General features: G+C 46.4%; 1 protein-coding gene across 7 annotated transcripts in view; it reads right to left on the reverse strand.

Annotated features, from left to right (window-relative positions):
* The window catches only part of FNDC3B (fibronectin type III domain containing 3B), a 362,026-nt gene extending 348,062 nt beyond the window's left edge, over positions 1-13,964 (reverse strand). For 2 of the 7 annotated variants that reach the window (XM_070072505.1, XM_008266495.4), the window contains exon 1: positions 13,822-13,964. The gene's annotated coding sequence lies outside the window, so the exon portion shown is untranslated. Of the gene's footprint in view, positions 1-10,097; positions 10,160-12,992; positions 13,166-13,821 lie in introns of those variants that run through there. The other 5 variants (XM_008266496.4, XM_008266498.4, XM_070072507.1 and 2 more) reach the window with 5 other exon arrangements.
* Positions 13,965-15,865: the final 1,901 nt, after the last annotated feature.

A 15,865-nucleotide genomic window follows, 5' to 3' on the forward strand; every position in this document is an offset into this window, starting at 1 on the left:
AATCCCCACCTTCAGGTGGAGGTGGTCATAGAGGTGACAGGGAGGAGAGTGCAAGCAATTTAAACTAAATACTAGCACAGAAAGCACTCAAATCCTAAAAACTGAAGTACGTGCCTTTCTTTGGTAGATACCTAAAACTGTTCTCTCTACATCTGGAGGTGTAATAATGATTTTTCCAAAGTAAATATTCTTCAAAATTACTTTGCTCCTATGGTGATCTGCATGGTGAGCCACAAGAACACCCTACCCACAAGTCCTGCAAGCCAGGCTGAGGCAGAAGCCTCCCGGGCCCCCAGCTGCAGAGAGAGAGGTGCAGGCTGAGAGAATGTGGTCCTAGCAGCCCTCACTCTTTGTTCTGGGGCCCTGGGGCCACACCTCTGCCCGGACTTACACATACACACAGCCAGCCAGGATTCAGGGAACACAGCCCTGGGGCTACACCTCCGCCCAGACTCTGTCCCACCACTACACACACACACACACTCTCTCTCTCTTTCTCTGTGTCACTCACTCACTCCACTGCAGAGCCTTGTCCTTAACTCACCTCCGGTGAACTCACTTTCTAAAGATGGAGTAAGCGAGCGAGATGATTTCTAACAAAGGAAGCATTTAGGGTTGCCAGCTACCCAGGTTTAGCCCGGGCCGCCAGGGAGAGCACAGGGCCCTTCTGAATCCTGAGGTCACCTTTAATTAACCGCAGGGGCTGCTCTCAGAGTTCTCGGGGATGAGACACGCTCCAGTCAGTCCTGCACTCATCCCACCCCTGTGGCTGCCTCTGCTACAGCCCAAACCACCACAAACCATTAACCTGAGAAAGAGAGAAAGGGGTAGTATTAGGAAGAGGCTTTGCTTTCCCAGGTGCAAATTATAGGCACAGCATTTGACTCCTAACACAAATTAACTTAAATGAAAGGCACTGAGGACGAACAAGACTGCATTACCCTGAATGAAAGCACTCCCTTTCACAGTTTTTAAAGCCTCTCAGTAAGACAGAACTTCCCTGCCATGTCTTCATCAACCCATTTCTCCCATTCACTAGATTTTCTTATGCATTACTTTCTGTGCAGTACATTTTAGACTGGTTTCTCTCATTCTAAGCTTAAATTGCTCTTACAGACAACAATTTGGGGAAATCTCCTTCTGGGGAGATGTCCAGAATATTATGACTGTTTCAAAAACAAATGTTAGGTTTCTGGGCAATAGACGAGTACATGGAAGGCATTCAACAGATACTCAAGCTTTAGATTTCAGCTACCTGAAAACACAGGTGCCGGCCCGAGTATGGAACTATGAATAAAGGTAATTCACAAGGCCGGCGCTGTGGTGTAATGGGTGAAGCTGCCACCTGCAGTGCCAGCATCCCACATGGGGGCCAGTTTGAGTCCTGGCTGCCCCACTTCCGATCCAGCTCTCTGCTATGGCCTGGGAAAACAGTGGAAGATGGTCCAAGTCCTTGGGCCTCTGCACCCACATAGGAGACCCAGAAGCGGCTCCTGGCTCCTGGCTTCAGATCAGCACAGTTCCGGGGAATGAACCAGCGATGGAAGACCTCTCCCTTTCTCTCTGCCTCTGCCTCTCTGGACATACAGTACAACAGGTGTCCTCATTTTTACATAAAACATCCAATTGCTGGCTATCATTTTACTCCAGAAACTATGATGGTAAAAAAAAATAATAATAATGTCTGAACCCTTCAATTCTGCCCTAGTTACTAACTGGAGTTCTCTGACCTTCTAAGTACTCAGTTCATCTCACTTCTTTCCAGCCATGAGTTCAAAAACCTTATGAAGAGGACGTATGACCCATGAGCCATATAAGGCCCGCGAAATCATTTGGTCTGGCCCTCCCAAGGCAACCGTGTATGGGACTAGAAATTCAATAATGCTATAACAGGCTAATGTTTAAACTGGTAATTCCATATGGCCCACAAATGATGTTCTGAATACCCAAATAGCCCTTAGTGGAAAAAAGGCTCCCTACCCCTGCAGGGCTATGTGACTAGGAGAACTACCTCCCTGAGTGTGAGTTCCACAAACCTGTCTGACCATATCATTCAACTGATAGAACACTTACTTGATCAAAGTTTCCCTGATCCCATCCCAGACTGGTGAGTAAGAACCTCATGCACCCCCCACACCCTGTTAAGGCCCAATGAAGTCTGTCCTTCAGAGACTAACTCCTGCAAATAGCTGAGGTCATTCTTCTCAAGTCTTTCCGCCACATGCTGTTGCTTTTCATGGCTTGGTTTAGCACTCAACAACACTCTGGGCAGCCTAGAAGAATCAACTCTGCTGAGCTGCAAACATGTCAGAAAGGCACATTTTGTGGATTTTTTTCCTTCTGTCCCTTAATATCTATCTTCCTTCTAGACTCTCGCTATAAAAGGATTACTGAAAACTACCACAAATCTCTGAAAAGTTACCTTTTTTAACAAATAATCCTCTTTATTTCTAATTCCTGAACTGACTCCAATAAACAAGTCAAACATATATAATTGAGGGCCATATTTTTAGGGAACAAAAATAGAAGCTAGTTGTTCAGATTTTCTAATTAGCAAGCTAATAGAGACATGACATGAAAAAAATCGACATACTCACTAGAGAATTTATTTCTTTAAAATGGAAATAATTGAAAAGCTAGGTTTGCACTGAGGGTGACTCATGCCCTTGTTTTAATTTGTTTGATTAAACATTTATTAGTTCTCGACTATGAAAAAAAAACCTCAAGACAACCATGGGAACACAAAAATCTCTGTTAAATGGCCCAAGCTTCAAAGAGATTAACTTAGCAGAACACATATTGACTGAGTGCCTGAGAAAAGGTACTAAGTTCTAATGGCACCTTCACGGAAAGGAAAATGGGACATTTTGAGTAAGCCAAAAAAAAAAAAAAAAAAAAACCAACAACAATCAATACAGAGCACCATGTAAACACAATGTAATAATTTTTTCTATCTCTCCCAGATATAAGGAGACCATAACTCTTCACACCTTCTGGTAACAAATGGTAATGATCCTCCCTAGAGAGAAATCAGTAAGCCACAAAAATGACCAGCCTGGGTATGAGCAGAGTTCACTTGGTGGTGTTGTGTTCACCCATTTATACACATATTCACAAAAGAAAACATACCCACAGAGAGAGCACACACACTTATCACTATCACAACCTTGCAACTCACTACCTCACACTCTTTTCCAGGAGTTCAGGAATGGACAGTAAAGGTTTAATGGTATGTGATTTATAATGTTTACCCTGTAATTTATTTATATATGAGCTTCAATCTTTGTTTAGAATTTTTATCTGATACTTTCAGCATTTCTAAAACACACTTTACATCTGACATTAAACTTTGTCTCATCACCTCATCTTTTAATAGGTGATCCGATGAAACACCAAAACCCTCAAAATCAAAACACAGCAACAAAACCAACAAACAGCAGCAACCACTACACAATTATTAGATGCTAGGGACAAGTTCAGGTGAGTAAAACAGACCACTACACACTTTCTTTGATTCTCTCCCCTTCCTAACTTGGTTTTACAGTCTAAGGAATAAAAATTTTTAGCACCTAATACATTTCCAACATGAGCAATAACTGAAATGACTTAGATCATTTCTCTAATGTGGAAATCAAAGTTTTCCTCAAGGTCTAACCATGACAAAAGTGGGTGAAATGTGTGAAGGTTAGGAAGTAGGACAGGTTCAGTTGCACTCCTGGTTTCCAGAGGACTCACTCCATGATTCAGGATAGACGACTCTGACTGCTTACATGGTCCATGGTCTGTGAATGTTCATCAATGACTTGAGTCACCAAAAAACTAACATGTCCTTTTTTTTTTCTGCAGATATCTACTTTTAAACAGTTTCTTCTTAAATTCACGTCAGTTAATAAAGTAAGGAAACTCTCTGATCTACAAAAAAAAAAAAATTAAAAAAAGGCTAGGGAATCTCCCTACCCCGCAACTAAAGTCAAGGAAACAAATAACAACTGTATCCTGCCTAGCATTCCCAGGGAGAGAAAACAGAGTCCAGTGGAGACTGTGCGGGATGATCCTTGGTCTTACACAGGCATTTTTCCATGTTTTTATTGTCATAAAATGTACATTAAAAATCACCAGTTTCACCATATAATTTAGTGGCAATATATACATTCACAATGTTTTGCAACAATCACCTCCATTCGTGTCTAGAACTTTTCTTTTTCAATTATCCTAAATGGAAACTCTGTTCCCATTAAACACTATCTTCATTCTCCTCTCCCCCAGCTCCTGGGTAGTCTCTATTCTATTGTCTGTCTCTGAGTTCACCTGTTTCCGGTACTTCAGATACTCAGAAATATACACTTATCCTTTCGTTTGCAACTGGCTTATTTCACTTAGCACACATTTTCATGTTGTGGCATTGACCAGAATTTCACTCCTTTTCATGGCTGATATTAGTATATTTCACTGCACATACAAACCATACTTTATCCATCCACATGCTGATGGACACTTGAGTTGCTTCCACCTTTCAGCTACTATGAATGATGCTGCACTAAATTCTGGTGTAAAAGTATCCGAGTCCCTGCTTTCTTTTTGGTATAGACCTTGCAATTGCCGGATCACAGGGTAAGTCTATGTTTAAATTTTTGATGAAATGCAAAAGTGTTTTCCACAGCAGCTGTATCATTTTACATTCCCAACAGCAATACAAAAGAGTTCCAGTTCTCATTTAACTATTCTGATTCACTTATTCAGAATAATGGTTATCGCTATTCCTCTTAATCAGAGCTATTTTTCCTGAGATAAGAAAAACCACAACAGAAAAATCACAAACAGCAATATCTAAAGACTCATTTTTCTCTTACATGATTTAAACAGAAGACTTTAAAATGTAAGAGAAATTGCAGCACCGCATCATACAAATGTATTAAGTATCCTACATATACAACTTATACTGCAAAAACTGGTCAACTGTGACCTCATAAGAGTCACATACTAGAAAAACCTCATGTCTGAGGAACTGCATGTAAAATATACAACAGTCTGAGATTTTTTTTAATGTTTATGCTTTATTTATTTGAAAGGCCAAAAGGAGATTCCCCCATCCACTAACTCACTCCCCCCAAAATGTCCGCAACAGCTGTGGATAGACCAGGCCGAAATCAAGAACCCAGAATTCCATACAGGTCTCCCACGTGGGTGGCAAAGGACTCAAGTACTTTCACCATCACCTGCTGCCTTCCAGGGTGCAGGTGGAACCACAACTCAAACCCAGGTACTCCAACTGGGATGCAGGCATCCAGGCATCATCTTAACTGCTATGCCACATACCCACTCCTATTCCAAGACATTTTTTAAAGAAATTTACTCTTACTATGGTAAGTTCATACAGTACCTGAACAAAGTTGCTCAGGAGGGTCTTGCTAGAGCCAAAGGAAAGGAGAAGGATGTGTAATTGGTTTATCTGAACACTAATTTCAGCACTTTCCACCATTTGCCCATAGGCACAGGCAGGAGGCGCTGGGCAGCAAAAAAAGCACTGAGGCTCCTAAATGGTAAAACTTATCCTAACCCATCAGCCACTGAGGGCTTACAAGCAACAAAAAAGCTAACAAGTAGCAAAATAAGCATCAACAGAACAACTCCAGCACAAATAGCTAGAAAGTCTGGGGGAAATGGGAGAGGTGGATCCGTGCTTATTGTCATGATTTATTTTGCACTCAAAGAACATAATTCTGGTGCTGGTAACCTGTTCCTAGTTCATGTGATACCGAGCACATCAACATTTACTTTATGACGATCCACAAAAAGCAGTGCCTTTCCGGGGACTCTCTGTACCTTTACGAAAAGCCCAGCAGCAGAACCAGTTTCAGTCCATACTGTGGATTAACTAGCTTTTTGGTAAATTGATTTTTCAAAAGGTGTTTAAAAATGTTTTTTCTCTTAATTAGGTAAATATTCTTCTTATCAACATCTGATATTTACAGGGAAACCTTTCATGCAGAATAGAAAGCCAAACTTTATCCAACCTCGCCTGGATAATTGGAAATTCCTAATTAGTTACATTTGGAACAAAAGGGTTTTTTTTTTTTTTTAATAGAAACCCCTCTTTCACAGCATGCAGAGAATCTGAGTCTCTCATGAATAAATTAAGTCATTTTATTTCCAGGGAATTTGGAATCTGCCCTTATGCCTTAAACATACTACATACTGCTAATGGACAAGGCCATCTTTTAGACAAGTACTTCCACCATTGTGAACCAGCACTACATCAACTTAGTGTAAGTAATTTTTCTGTTTGCCTTCGTAAGAACGTTTATAACTCCTCCCAGGGTCAAAACAAGGTCATATCCTTACATTCTAATATGAAGTTAACTTTAAATACAGAGTGAAGGTGCTCCAATGGTTACATTTCTCAACTGTGAGAAGGGGGCAAAGAACTGAACGAGCCGTGTCCTGCCCCAGGAGTTCCGTGGTAGACCTGTTCTCTACACAATATTCCAAAACTGCAAGCACAGCACCCCTGCAAGTGGACCTAAAAGCCTTACTTTAGGGGAAAAAAGGGGGGAGGAGGCAGCGCTGCGGCTTAGCAGGTAAAGCTGCCTACTGCAGTGCCAACATCCCATATCAGCACTGATTCCTGTCCCAGCTACTCCACTTTGGATCCAGCTCCCTGCTAATGTGCCTGGGAAACCAGAAGATGATCCAGGTCCTTAGGTCTCCCATGTGGGAGACCTGGAAGAAGCTCCTGGTTCTTGGCTTCAGATTGGCCCAGCTCCAGCCACTGCCAGATGGAAGATCTCGATTTCTCTGCCTCTCTGTAACTCTGCCTTTCAAATAAATAAAATACATCTAAAAAAAAAAAAAAAAAAAAAAAAAAGAACCTAGTCTACAGCTTCTAGACTGATACAATAAACATGTGAAAGAAATTAAGTTACATTTTAAGCTCATAATCATTTCATATTGGAGACATTTTAAACATGGATACTAGAACCTCAAAAAATGTTAACTCTGGCTCAACACATCCCATGAAGATCTCTCCCCACCCCCACCAAGTTATTTAGAACTAACACAGTTTTAATGATATTACAGAGACAAAATATATTTTGTGCCAAGGCCTGAACCAACATAAAATGTTGTCAGGGGTGTCAGAAATTATAATCCAGGGGCTTATAATTAGCCTAGTGGTTAAGGCACCCACATCCCATATTAAGTGCCTTGCTTCAGCACCCAGCTCCACTCCTGATTCTAGCTACCTGTGAATGCAGACCTTGGGCGGCAGCAGGCAATGGCTCAAGTAACTGAGTACCTGACACATGGGGTGAATTGAGTTTGTGGCTCCGAGATTTGGTGCCAACTCAGCCCCAGCCCAGGCCCTTGGGAGCATTTGAGGAGTGAGCCAATGCATGGGATTTATCTCTCTCTCTCTTTCTCTTTTTGATTCTCAAATAAAATTTTAATTAACAAAGAAATTATTATCCAGCACTTAACAAAATGATAACCTTGCATCCTTCCACTAGACACAAGAAAAAGACAGGACTGGTCCATCTCCAAATTGGGAAACTTGCAGCAGGCTGATTACTGTCACCTCTCACCCAATTCACACTTGCTGGTATTAACACCCTCCCTGCCTCACAGTCCCAGCCCTCAAGGCACACACCTTGGCCCCCACTAAATGTGTACCACAAACAACTCCCCTGCAGGTAAGCGTGGGACCATCCTCTCACTGGCTGGTCCCTGCACAGTGCTCAGGCACCATCAAGTCACCCTCATCTGGGGGACTTGCTCTTACCTCCTCCAGAGACTTGCCTCTGACTAGCCACAATAACTCCCCAAGCATGCTCTGCCTCTTGAAAACACTAATGCCACACCAGACTATTGTAAGGCAAACGCTAAATAATGTGCTAAGGTCTATTTTACTATCTTTGAAGACAGGGCAAACTGAAGAACAATGCTCTCTTCATCCACCTAAGTGCATTGTCAACAGCTGCAGAATGAGAATCCAGGTTTTCTTAAAAATAAGGTCTCATCACAGCAAAACTCTCAAGCAATGGATTTACCGCACTAACGTGAAGGAAAAGCAGTTACTATTTCTAAAATGTACATACAGGAAGGTTACAAAGATTCCCCTATACTGAAAATAAATTCTTTTCCATTTCCAGTTGTAAGGGCTGAAAGCTCAAATAATAGGCTTTCTCTTTTTTTTGACAGGCAGAGTAGATAGTGAGAGAGAGAGAGAGAGAGAAAGGTCTTCCTTTTCCGTTGGTTCACCCCCCAATGGCCGATGCAGCCGGCGCACCGCACTGAGAAGCACCAGGTGCTTCTGGTCTCCCATGAGGGTGCAGGGCCCAAGCACTTGGGCCATCCTCCACTGCACTCCCTGGCCACAGCAGAGAGCTGGACTGGAAGAGGAGCAACCAGGACAGAATCCAGTGCCCCAACTGGGGCTAGAACCTGGGGTGCAGGCGCCACAGGCGGAGGATTAGCCTCGTGAGCCGCAGCGCCGGCCTAAAATAATAGGCTTTCTAAGGTAACATGCAAGGACTGAACCTGATGTCTCTGTCATTCAATGCTAGAAGTTCCTCTTAAGAGACTGGGCTGGCTTCCCCTCTATCTCAAGAATGACCCTGAATCAAGCCATACTGGCCTCTTCACTTCAGCAGTGCTAGCCCAGCTAAAAACCAACTTCCCAAAAACTCATGGAGCAAGTTTTGAGAAGTCAGGAATCAACTATTCCATTAGGAATGTGGAGAAAATACAACATGGCAACCTAAAGCTTAAACCTTTATATACTGATTCCAAAAGGAAAATCAAATCATTTTTCAAACTGTCCAAACACAATTTGGAGGTCTCTGAGAACATGCAAAGTAATACGGTAAGACCAGCTCTGTTTTCTACTCTGCAATATAATTAACTATTGAGTTTCTATAAGGCTTTGCCAAATACTTTTCAATACAGTGACTCATTAATCCCTTGTGACAACTATTTGAAAAGCTATGGGCGAGATGTTTTCCCCGTAGACTAAGATGAGGAACCCAGCTTATCAAGGACAAGAGGTTCAGAAGATTACCAAGGACAAACAGCCACACACACACAAAAAAGTCACTCCCTGACCAAAATTTCAGAATTTTAGAATTTCAGAATTTTAGACAGATGCTCAAATGTGGCCCTCAGGCTCGGCCCATCAAGTCAACATCCTTTCCTTTAACATTAAATGTCTCATGTGAATTAAGCTCCTGAATGGCCTATAAATCAAACTGAACAACATGGGTTAAATCGTGTTTCCCATATTCGTCACATTCACAGGGACATCAGGATCCTATTTATAGTATGGTTCTCATCCTGATTCCTTGGAAATAGTACAAAGCTCCCAATGGTATACCAAAGGAAGGGTTATGAGCAGCACGTCTCAGCTCTCTGAACAGTCTCATTAACTGATGTCTTCTTACCTGTAGAGCTGGAGGCAGTGCAATTCACATAGAGTTAAAACACTGAACAAATTAAAGCTGATTTATTGATATGGGTCCTTCAGATGATATAATGGCTGCAGAGTCAACATTATAAACTACAATCCTCCCTGGGCAGTACCTTAACTATAGAAGATAGGACAGATTCAAATATATTTATACTGAAGCCAGAAGCTGCCTCTTAAAAAATCCTAATAAAAATAAATTACTTTATCATTTGTCTTTTCCTGAAGGTAGTATAAAAAGAAGATACTGGATTATTGGATATTTATGGTGGAATCCAAAACAGATAAATGAATGCTTACTTGAACATCAGCTAGAATTCTATTTCATACAATATCAAAAAGCTGAAGAAATTCTTTTTATCAAATGAAACTCTAAAATGCAATGGATTTAAATTAAATCCAGGAGTCAGAAAACCATTTGACCATTTGCCATCACAAAGAACTTTTCTTGCTATTTGTTTTGACCTTACACATATAGCTAGTCTTCCTAATTCACTGATGAATCTAGAGTGTCTGAAGCTTATACTTTGACAGTTAAACAACTATTGTAATTATTCTGATTAATTCTGCCACTATGTAAGAAAAAACAATGATGGGGGCAGGTGTTTGGTGCCCTGGTTAAGCTGCTTTGGATACCCACCTTCCGTATCAGGGTACCTGGGGTTCAAGTCCCCAGTTCCACTTCCAATTCCATTTTTCAGCACACCCTAAAGGGCAGAAGGTAATGATGGCACAAGTACTGAGTCGCTGTTACTCCTGTCGAAGACCTGGATGGAGTTTCAAACTCTGGCTTCAGCCAGACCTAACTTTACCTGTTGAAGGCATTAAAGGAGTAAAGCTGTAGATGTAAGATTTCTCTCTCCACTCCATCATTAAGCACTTCAAATAAAAAATGAAAAATAAACTTTTTTAAAAAGTGACTGCTGGCTCATTTACACTTATGGAGTCCTCTGGAAAGAAACGCCAGATGAACAGGTGCATGTGAGTGAGAGGGAGTCACTTGTGTCCAGCCCACTATCAGTGACTACATATCGCCTATGTGTACTCCTTAATTACACTAACATTATACTAAAATAAACAAGTTCTATTTTTTTTTCCAGCAATTCCTATATATAACTAATTGAACCAGAAACGAAAACATTAACATCCTTGCCCTGGTATTAAGTGACACGTAAGCACTTTAAAATAATAGTAACATGCTTATTTTATCCAGGGGATGTGTGAAAGCAGAGGTGAGATATTGTTAACTCAGCCTCTAAGCTCCACTTCAGGGCCCAGGCTAAGCATCTTCTGGAAGTGTGAAGGGAGAAAACAGAACTAGGAGATCAAAAAGCAGTAGGACCCCGTTATAAACAAGAACAGATCTGGGAGTCAGAAAGTTCGGTTTCACTCTTCAAAACAGCCACCACTTGCTTCAAGGGGCAATACTAAGTTTAAAATAATGAAATGTACGTAAAAATTTAAAACATCACACTCGCCCCATCTCCAAGCAATCACACGGGCTTCCTGGCCGCGGTATGAGGCAGCACAGAACTATTTCCCATCACTGAAGACAATCTACTGGACTGCACTATCGGTAACTACGTGACCCACTGCAAGTCGCTTTATGTCTGTCACCCTCACGCCCTTGTTTATAAATATGCACTGAATACCACCTAAATGGGAAGACTTATTAGAATTTTAATGAGATAACATAAAATAAAAGCACAGGATATAGCGGTTAATGTCCATCAGATACCCAAGCAGCAGCTATTAATACAATCCTACACTGGACTTGCATCTATGATGGCAATGACCCTGAACAAGTCAGCTCCTCTCCCTCTACTTCATTTTCCTCAACTGAGAAGTTGGGGACATTCCTCTGCTGAATTCCCAAGGACCCTATCAAATGCTACCCCGTGAAAAGAACACAGAGCAAAAGGGGCATAAAACCTTAGCAGCAGACAGCCTAGCCTCCAAGGACGCTGTCACCATCCCCAGCATTCTTCCAGAAACCCCAGAAGACTGGCGCTCCAACACAGCCCATGCTCTGATGGGAGCTATTTATAAAGTCTGTCTTAAAAGATTACCGGAATATCTTTCTGAAATTGTATATACTGTAATTAGAAGCTACAACCCCCTATTCCGTGATGAGATCTTGCTGCTTCAACATTTCTTTTAAATGAACACTATCTTTACAGATGACTTTTTTTTCCTTAAAAGCATTTAAACCAAAACACTTTAAAAGAACATATAAGTTTAAAAACTATTTTGTGACGACTTTTTTTTTCTTTAACAGCCATGCCTCATTCTTACCCAGCATGTGGGTGCCCTTCTGGTGTCTGAACAAAGTAAGAATTGTACCCTCATGGGTGAGGTCCCTCTGCAGAGCCAGCAACTTGCCCAGAGACTCTACCCTCGTTAACAGCTGCTCCCAGGGAGCCAGGAAATTTACTGAAGGCTGGATCCAGAGTCAGCGTCCAGTGGGGGGGAACCACGGGCCCCCACAAAAGGCACAGTCTCAGGGGTAGGGGCTGCTAGGGGCTGCCAGAGGTATCCAGGCCCCAGGGTCACAGCCTTAACTTGGAGCTGGAGGCTCAGCTTGGACAACAGAAATCAGAACAGAGCAGTGCAATTTTGCCCAAGGCCTGGAGCCTTAAAAAAAAAGTGTTATTCCAAAGCAGATTCCTCTTCTTCCGGGTCTGTCTGCTCCTTCTGACTCCGTGCCACAACCACCACCGTGCCTCCCCTTTTCCCAATGCCCCACCTCTTGCCACATTCATTAAAAAGAAGAAAGGAACGAAAAAGAAAAAAAAATAGCACATTCCCTCTGCCTTAGCTCTCCCTAGCAAGGCCTGGAAACTGGAGGAAATTAAAATCAAATTAGTTGCACATTAAAAAATAAACAGACAAGCAATCTGGGGGTGCCCACCCAACAAAAGACCTCGCCCGTTCAAAAATATGATTACGCCTCGCCGGAGGGGGAAGGAGGGGGTGCGGGGAGGGTGACTTAGGAGCCAACAGGGATGCGGAGATAAACGCCAGGGTTTCTGGCCCCGGCCTGGCCCATCGCGGCCAAATTCTACGTTTTGTCTAAAGAAAATGCTGCGCTGAAGAGGAGAGAAAATAAAAAGTTGTAACTTGGAAGGAAGTCTGCAAACGGCACTGTCTGGATAAAAATGCCAGCGCTTCCTCTCGCCGGAGCGGGCAGGCTGGGATCTGGGATTCGAAAATCTCCAACTCCCACAGCGCACTCCTGGAAGCCTCCCCGCCAACGGCGCCTCGGCGGCCCAGCCCGTCTCCCGGGACGCCGGGCCCGGGTCCGCGTCTTCGACCGGGACGCCAGGGAAAGTTCGCGGGCACAGCCCGGGGCCCGGCTTTCTGCCCAGGGTGACAGGCCCTTCCCACGCCGGCCGCCCCCGCCCCGCCACGGCCACCAGACGGTCCGCGCGGCCCCGGCCCCGGCCCGCCCGGCCCCTCGCGGCCGCCTCGGGGTGCGGATTCCGCCCGCCGCCCCACCCCCGGCCGCGGCGCCCCTCGGGGGTGACCGACTGACCGGAGCTCCGCTGGCCACGTTCCGGGTCGCCCGCGTCTTCCCGCCGCGCCCCGCTCCCCCGCCCGAGCTCCCAGCCGCCAGGCTCGCCAAGTCCGGCCGCGGCCGCCGGTTACCGCCCCCAGCCCGGGGGGGAGCCTGTGGGGCAGGACGGGGAGGGAGGACGTGGCGCGCTCGAAGGTGGCCAGCGGCGAGGCGGGGAGTGTCCCGTAGGGGCCGGGCCGGGGGCGGGCGGCCCGCGGCGAGGGCGCGGGACCCTCCCGGCCAGCGCCGGAGTCCGTGCCCCCGGGCCCGCGCCGCCCCCCGACTCGCAGCCCCACTTGGCACGCGCGCCTCCGCCCTCCACCATATGGAAATCTACAGCCTCGGAAAGTGACACGTCGGAGATTCCTCGGCCGGCCGCCGCCGCCTCCCCCTCCCGCCGGCGTTCCTGCCGCGGGGATTCCGGGCGGGGGAGCGGATTCCTCGGACCTCGGCCGCGGGAGGCTGGGGAGGGGGAGGCCGGGGGCAGCTGCCCGGCTTTTCTTCCCCACGGGAGGAATCAAGCCCGTCCCTCCCTCCTCCAGACCCCGGCGAGCGCGGGCCGGGGAGGGGGGGACGGCGGTGGGGGTGGGGGGCAGACAGGAGAGGCCGCCCCCTCACGGGCCCCGTGTTCGCGGGGCTCCCCCGCACTCCGGCGCCAAGTTTTCCCCGGGAAGCCCAGAGCGCTCCCGGGACGGGAACGCACTTTGGCGGACTAGGCGTCCGGCCGGGGCTTTCCAGCGCGCCGGGAGCAGGCGGCCGAGCGCGGGGTCCCGGTGGGCTGCAGCCCCCGGGCGCCTGCACGCCTTACCTTCCCTGGGGCTGAAACGCGGGGCTCCGGGCGCGCCACACACGCGTCGCCCACGCCTTCCCAGTCGGCAGCCCGCAGGATCCCTGCCGCCCCCTTCGCTGCTCCCGCCGCCGCCGCCGCCGCCGCCGCCGCTGCTCTCCTCCTCCTCCTCCTCCGGCCGCCGCCGCCGCTCAAATAACTACCAGGAGGGTTTGATGGGGGATTCCGCCATGTCAATGATGTCGGGACCACATGGGGATTTGGGGCCCGCCCACTGCCGTAAACCGCCGAGTAGTCCCGCCGACACAATCGCAGACGCGCTGGAGCTGGGGGAGCCTCGCTGGCTGGCCCCCGCACAGCCTCACCGAGCTGGAACTCCTTTTGACTCAGCCGGACTAGGGAGGTCTGAGGCGTGGAAGAACCGGCGACGCCCGAACCGGGACGGTGCGCGCTCTGCAGATCGCCAAAACACCGGGATAAACAGTGTGAGCTCAGTCACAAAGCTGAAGCCCTGACACATTTTTTTCATTTACACCTATATTTCCTTTATTTCTGTTGTTAATCCCCGCAGACACCCAGTGTGCTGTTCTGGCACTCCTTTCTGTATTGCCACCGCTTTTGTTCTCGCAGCTCACGTGGCACCAGCTCACTTAACCGAGTGGAAATGCCTGTTTCCCCCTTCATTAGCCAGTATGCACTCTCGGAATATGCCTTGCTCTTATCTGTACCTGTCGAGCACAGCACAGCGCAGGGATCACTATAGGACTCATAAGGTGACCGTTAGGTTTGTATTACTTGAGTCAAATGCGTGTGTTCCCGTTACTCAGGCTCACGAAGGTTTATAGACCCCCATCCCATTCTTCCCCTCAAATTAACAAGGGATATCAGGAAAGGAGAACTGAGGTTCACGCAGAGAAGCCCTTGCCTTCCATGGCTGCCCCGGGAGGAATTCTGAGTAACTGCACTAGGCCTCAACTGTTAAACTAGGAGCCAGGAACTCCATCCAGCTCTCCCAAGTGGGTGGCAGGGGCCGAAGTACTTGGGCTGCCTTCTGCTGCCTTCCCAGGTGCATTAGCAGGGAGCTGGATCCGAATTGAGGTAGCCGGGACTGACCCGAGTACTCCAATGCAGGATGCCCAACATGGCAAGCAGCAGCTTAATCGACTGTACCACAACGCCAGCCCCTTGAAGCCGTCTTTCTAAATTACCGGTCCAATCCTGGGTCATAGTTCTGTGTGGGCAAACACAGAAAAAAGGCAAGGGTTCCCCAGGAGCCACAGAGCACGGTCCAGGCTCTCATGCAGGCACAGGGGACCGGTCCCACCAGACCCAACTGGACTCCAGCCTTGGCCTTGCCAGCTTCCCCCTGAGCCATGCCCTCCAGCCCAGTTTAACCCAGAGTCACCTGGGTCCCTTTGTGCCTCCCCTCTGTCTAGAACACTCTTCATCTTCCCTCTGTAAGATCATTTACTGATCCTTGAGCTGTAGCCAGAATCTCTCTCCCTTCCCACAGTCCCATAACCTTTTTTTCTCATAATCTCATAATTCTTTTCACTTTTTCTCACATTGCTCTGAAGTCATTTACCTGTTCCATTTGCCTGAGTCTTGTTCGTTTTTGTATCCACAGCATCAACCTAGAATTGTGCTTTGAATATAGTAGCCCCTTATGTTTTTTGAATAAATTAATTGTAAAAAGTATGTGGGAGAGGGTCCAGCACTGTAGTGAAGTAGGCGAAGCTACCACTTGTGGCACCGGCATCCCATATGGGTCCCAGTTCGAGTCCCAACTGCTCTACTTCTGATCTAGGTCCCTGCTGCTAATGTGCCTGGGAAAGCAGCAGAAGTTGGTTCAAGTGCATGGGCCCCTCTCCGCCACCATGGGAGACTCAGAAGAAGTTCCTGGATCCTGACTTGGGTCTGGCCCTGCCTGAAACATTGCTGCCATCTGGGGAGGGAACCAGCAGATGAAAGAGATTTTTCTCTGTGTCTCTCTGTCTGTCTCTCCTCTGTAACTCTGCTGGTCAAATAAATAAATAAATATTTAAAAATAAAAAGTACATGGGAG

Source organism: Oryctolagus cuniculus, chromosome 4 (assembly GCF_964237555.1).
Source record: "Oryctolagus cuniculus chromosome 4, mOryCun1.1, whole genome shotgun sequence".
Classification (NCBI taxonomy): domain Eukaryota; kingdom Metazoa; phylum Chordata; class Mammalia; order Lagomorpha; family Leporidae; genus Oryctolagus; species Oryctolagus cuniculus.